Source organism: Leucoraja erinacea, chromosome 6 (assembly GCF_028641065.1).
Source record: "Leucoraja erinacea ecotype New England chromosome 6, Leri_hhj_1, whole genome shotgun sequence".
Lineage (NCBI taxonomy): Eukaryota > Metazoa > Chordata > Chondrichthyes > Rajiformes > Rajidae > Leucoraja > Leucoraja erinaceus.
In genome coordinates this window covers 8,977,626-8,983,625 of record NC_073382.1, presented here as the reverse complement: position 1 = coordinate 8,983,625, position 6,000 = coordinate 8,977,626, and the positions used below count along the sequence as shown (strand labels likewise).

Sequence of the window (6,000 nt, the reverse complement as noted above, 5' to 3'; positions counted from 1 at the left end):
ACCACTTTCCAAATTCCCAGCCAACACCTCCACACCTAATATTGTACATGTTACACGGTTCCTCCAATGGCTACAGACAGGTGGCGCTGTCTTCACAAATCATGAAGTCCCTGGTGAAGCTGGTGTTCACTCACCTGCGACCCCTGGTTAAACCCGACCTGGATCCCCTGAGGTTCGGTTACCAAACAAAGATGGGGGTTGAGGACGCCATCATCCACCGATGGAGCATCGTTCCTATGCTGACCTGGATAAGCTGGGAAACATTGTGAGTCTTTTTTTCACTTCTCCATTGCCTTTAACACCTGCACAGCTAGGGAGCAAACTGACGGAGATGCGGATGGATGTTCCATTGGTGTCTTGGATCACCAACTCCTTGAATGCACGACCACAGCATGTCAGACTACGGAACTGTGTCTCCGACATGGTCGTGAGCAACACAGGGGCCTCACAGGGGATGGGTCCTCTCTCCATTCCTGTTCACCATCAACACCTCGGACCAGATATAACTCGGACTCCTGCCACCTGCAGAGGCTTTCGGCTGACTCAGCAATTGTGGGCTGCATCAGTGAGGGGAGTGAAGCTGAATACAAAGGTGTAGTCAATGACTTTGTAGAGTGGTGTGGGCTGAATCACCCGCAGTTCAACACTGACAAGACTAAGGAGTTTGTGGTGGACTTTATAACAGGAGGAACATCCCTGTCCTCTGTCTCCATCAATAATGTGGATGTACAGTTTACCAAGGAATACAAATACCTTGGAGTGTACTTGGACAGTAAACTGTCTGGACTGGTTCAGGAACAGTGAAGCCCTGTACAAGAAGGGGCAGAGCCGGCTGTACGCTTTGAGAAGGCTCCGCTCCTTCAACATCTGCAGTAAGATGCTGCAGATGTTCTACCAATTGGTGGTGGCCAGTGCCGTCTTCTTCACTGCCGTGTGCTGGGGCAGCAGGGCGAAGGTTGAGGACACCAACAGGATTAACAAGCTCATCACGAAGGCAGGCTCCATCCATAGGGTGGAGTTGGATTCATGGGAGGTGGTCTTGGAGGGGACGATGCTCCTCAAAACTGTGGAGCACCTTGGACAATACAGCTCACCCCCTCCATGACACACTGGTCAACCCGAGGAGCACCTTCAGCAACAGACTGGTTCCAACAAGATGCAGTAAGGAAAGCCACAGGAGATCCTTTTCCCCTGTGGCTATCAAACTGCACAACTCCTCCCCCTTCTGGCGTGGGGTAGACTGACTCCCCTCCCAACCCCCACCCCCTCCCCCCTCCCCAATCCTTCCACTGGCCACTTTAATTTAATGTTTCATGTATCTTGTTGTGTTTTATGACTGTTGACGGACCAATCGGTACATGAGCCTGAAGACTGCAACAACCAGGTTCAGGAATAGCTACTTCCCCACAGCCATCAGGCGATTAAACCTGGCTCGGACAAAACTCTGATCATTAATAACCCATTATCTGTTATTTGCACTTAATCAGTTTATTTATTCATGTGTGTATTTATTTATATTATGATATATGGACACACTGATCTGTTTTGTAGTAAATGCCTACTATGTTCTGTGTGCTGAAGCAAAGCAAGAATTTCATTGTCCTGTACAGGGACACATGACAATAAACTCACTTGAACTTGACTTGAATTTCCCTCCTGGGATAAATAAAGGTCTATTGTATCGTAGCCGTGGGGAGAGGCTTTGACTATTGGTTGGCGAAGCACCCGAGGCTTGGACATGTTCAATCCTAGTCTTGCAAGTAAAATATGTTCATGTCTCTGCCCCAACAGCTGATTAAAAAAAAAAAAAAACATTTGGACCGGTCAACAGAAATATAATATGTCAGGGCACACCGGCAACGATCAGATCACCACCATGTACTCAAAACAAACTTGTTGTTTTTTTAAAGGAGAGGATGAAGCTGGTGGTGTAATGGGAATTTTAAACGCACAACTTGTCATCGGCCACCCCCCTGAGTTTCTCCAGCATTTTTGTGCAGCTTCGATTTTCCAGCATCTGCAGTTCCTTCTTAAACAGTATTAATATTACGCGCGACTCGTACATAATGGCAACAAATATGAGAAACATCACGAGAATCGAGTGCGTCTCATCGGGTATGTGTCATTTGGGTGAGGCCACTTGACACATCAAATGCCATTTTTAATATTTTCGAAGAACTGAACAGCTTAATTAGTAATGACAGAATGATCGACTTTAAGGCGCTTCCAGCGTTTATTCCGCCTACAAGAGCGTAAACAAAATTTACATCCTGTGCAGGCATGTCTACGTTTGACGCGCATTAATAATGTTCCATACACATGAGATATTAAAGAATAAAAGCTCCACAGAACAGGAACAACACGAGGCATTTTATGTAGAACAGGAAAGGCAAACTGGAGTAACTCAGCGGGTTAGGCAGCACCTCTGGAGAAACGGAATACGGACCCTTCTTCAGACCTGTATAAGCAGAATGGGTACTTTGGGCACTCTGACTCTTCGGGTATTTGAAGCGATTGTGAGTCCCTCGGCAGTCAACATTCTCTGTGGCGGGACTCGTGTCCCATGTTGATGTTTACAAGCATGTGATCCGTGGTCTCCTTGCCCCGCTGTTGACCCATCCTGTGGTGTTGGAGTGCGTGAGATTCCGATCCCGGACAGCGAGTTGCCAAGATGAATGTATCTATTCCTTAACCAATGAGCAGCAATCTCCCTGTATAAATAGAGACCAGCACAGGCGTTGCAACTATTCGGAGTGAGTTGAGGCAGATGAGGACGAGAATGCAAGCTCGTTGGACAAGTTTGGTGTCAACGTTTCGTTTGCTACTTTTTCTGTAGTGCATCAGGTAAGAACATTGACCAGTTACTTTTCCTTATTAATTTTAGCTGAATTGCATAAACGATTCAATCAATAGTTTGGCATTAAATTAACCCACTTTGCCATAAGAAACACAGGTGGGTGTGCAATGTGAAATAGCATCTGATACGTTCTTGTACTGTAAATGAGGGTTTTTTTGACCCAGTATCTTAACACTCTCGATTCTGAGTTAGAGTAAAGTAGGGAAACGTTGGAAACACTCCACGGGCCGAGCAGCATCTGTGTGAGTTTGTTGTTTCCAGTCGAGAACTTCTTGAGAGAGAGGTGGGTGGAGGGACCAGAGCAGTGTTACAATGGATAAACACACAGTGCTGGAGTAACTGCAGTGGGTCAGGCAGCAATCTGACCAGTCTGAAGAAAGTTTCATAGAAACATAGAAACATAGAAAATAGGTGCAGGAGTAGGCCATTCGACCCTTTGAGCCTGCACCGCCATTCAATATGATCATGGCTGATCATCCAACTCGGTATCCTGTACCTGCCTTCTCTCCATACCCCCGATACCTTTAGCCACAAGGAGCACATCTAACTCCCTCTTAAATATAGCCAATGAACTGGCCTCAACTACCTTCTGTGGCAGAGAATTCCAGAGATTCACCACTCTCTGTGTAAAAAATGATTTTCTCATCTCAGTCCTAAAAGACTTCCCCCTATCCTTAAACTGTGACCCCTTGTTCTGGACTTCCCCAACATCGGGAACAATCTTCCTGCATCTAGCCTGTCCAACCCCTTAAGAATTTTGTAAGTTTTTATTAGATCCCCCCCTCAATCCTCTAAATTCTAGCGAGTACAAGCCAAGTCTATCCAGTCTTTCTTCATATGAAAGTCCTGCCATCACAGGAATCAGTCTGGTGAACCTTCTCTGTACTCCCTCTATGGCAAGAATGTATTTCCTCAGATTAGGAGACCAAAACTGTACGCAATACTCCAGGTGTGGTCTCACCAAGACCTTGTACAACTGCAGTAGAACCTCCCTGCTCCTATACTCAAATCCTTTTGCTATGAATGCTAACATACCATTCGCTTTCTTCACTGCCTGCTGCACCTGCATGCCTGCTTTCAATGACTGGTGTACCATGACACCCAGGTCTCGTTGCATCTCCCCTTTTCCTAATCGGCCACCATTCAGATAATAATTCTTTCCAACCCGAAACTTCACCCAACCCTTTTCTCCAGAGTTGCTGCCAGAGTTTCTCCAGAGTTACTCTGCTTGTGCTTCTGAGAACCAAGAAGAGGGTGGTGATGACTGGAGAGACAGTGGACAGACGGCAACCGGGGGGGGGGGGGGGGGGGGTTGGCTGCCCAAACCGGCATCCTCTGTGAGGAGGAGACACAATCAAACTACGGATAAACTAATGAAAAAAAACCCCTCATGGGTGCCCGAGAGGGGGGGGAGGATGAGCAACCCAATTTGACGGATCAAAGGCTAATGGCAATGGACAACCGACTATGAGTATGTAATGCAGCTGTGGAAAGGTCTGCAAGAACGGTCGAGGCCTGAAGATTCACCAGACCCGGATGAAGTGTTTGGGGGAGAGGGAGTGTCACATCGCACGGGAGTTTTACCTGGTGAGATGCAGGAGGAGCTGGGCCCGGAAGCACCCCATAGAACCCGAAGCCTCCAAGAGGCGCAACTCGTCCCTCAGAACAGACCTCCGGAGAAGGTTCGAACCAAATGGCCTCAGGCCTGCAAGACGGCAGTGAGGATGTCGACAAGGTGCGAGAAGCAACTGCGAAGGGAGACGTGGACCGAAGGCTGCGGTCGATGACGACACTCATCATCAGCCTAGCTGTGGAAAGGTTTGGAGCAGTGGAGAAGAAGCCGGCCAGAACACCTTTCACCATGAACCAACGAGCAACAAAGATCCACAAGATCCGGCAGGAGCTGAAGTCCCTGAAGAAGCAGAATAAAGAGGCAAGGGAAGAGCAACGTGCCCCCCACCCCCCCGCAGCTGCCAGTCCTGTGCAGAGGCCAATGGATGGGGAGAGAAAAATAGAAACAAAGGTGTAACTGTGAATTCCATGAACCAGTATTAGATACCTGAGACATTCGGCGTATGAGGAATGATTGCTGGAGAGAAAAACAGCAAACATTAACTGATCATGATCTTTCATCAGAATTGGGTCGGTAAGATCCCTAAATACATAGACAATAGGTGCAGGAGTAGGCCTTTTGGCCCTATGAGCCAGCACTGCCATTCAATGTGATCATGGCTGATCATCCACAATCAATACCCCTTGATTCCACTAGCCCTAAGAGCTCTATCCAACTTTATTTTGAATGCATCTAGTGAATCAGCCTCCACTGCCTTCTGAAGCAGAGAATTCCACAAATTTACAACTCTCTGTGTGAAAATGTTTTTCCTCATCTCAGTTCTAAATGGCCTACCCCTTATTCTTAAACTGTGGCCCCTGGTTCTGGAATCCCTCAGCGTCGGGAACATGTTTCCTGCATCGAGCGTGTCCAATCCTTAATAATTTTATGTTTCTATAAGATATCCTCTCATCCTTCTAAATTCTAATGAATACAAACCCAGTCGCTCCATTCTTTCATCAGATGCCAGTCCAGCCATCTCGTGAAACTACGCTGCACTACCTCAATAGCAAGAATGTCTTTCCTCAAATTAGGAGATCAAAACTGTACACAATACTCTGTGTGTGGTCTCACCAGGGCCCTGTACAACTGCAGAAGATTCAGATTCAGATTCAGATTCAATTTTAATTGTCATTGTCAGTGTACACTACAGAGGCAACGAAATGCATTTAGCGTCTCCCTTGAAGAGCGACATAGCAAACGATTTGAATAAATAATAATAAGTGTCCGGGGGGGCGGGGTGGTGATTGGCAGTCACCAAGGTACGTTGTTGAGTAGAGTGACAGCCGCCGGAAAGAAGCTGTTCCTCGACCTGTTGGTTCGGCAACGGAGAGACCTGTAGCGCCTCCCGGATGGTAGGAGGGTAAACAGTCCATGGTTGGGGTGAGAGCAGTCCTTGGCGATGCTGAGCGCCCTCCACAGACAGCGCTTGCTTTGGACAGACTCAATGGAGGGGAGCGAGAAACAGGTGATGCGTTGGGCAATTTTCACCGAACGCATCACCAGAAGGACCTCCTTGCTCCTATACTCA

At 47.5% G+C, this 6,000-nt stretch overlaps 1 protein-coding gene across 3 annotated transcripts in view; it reads left to right on the top strand.

The window, feature by feature from the left end:
- Nucleotides 1-2,200: 2,200 nt before the first annotated feature.
- The window catches only part of LOC129697873 (dicarboxylate carrier SLC25A8-like), a 33,705-nt gene continuing 29,905 nt past the window's right edge, over nucleotides 2,201-6,000 (top strand). Inside the window, exon 1 of one of the 3 annotated variants that reach the window (XM_055636574.1) lies at nucleotides 2,201-2,844. The gene's annotated coding sequence lies outside the window, so the exon portion shown is untranslated. The remainder of the gene's footprint in view (nucleotides 2,845-6,000) is intronic. The other 2 variants (XM_055636573.1, XM_055636572.1) reach the window with 2 other exon arrangements.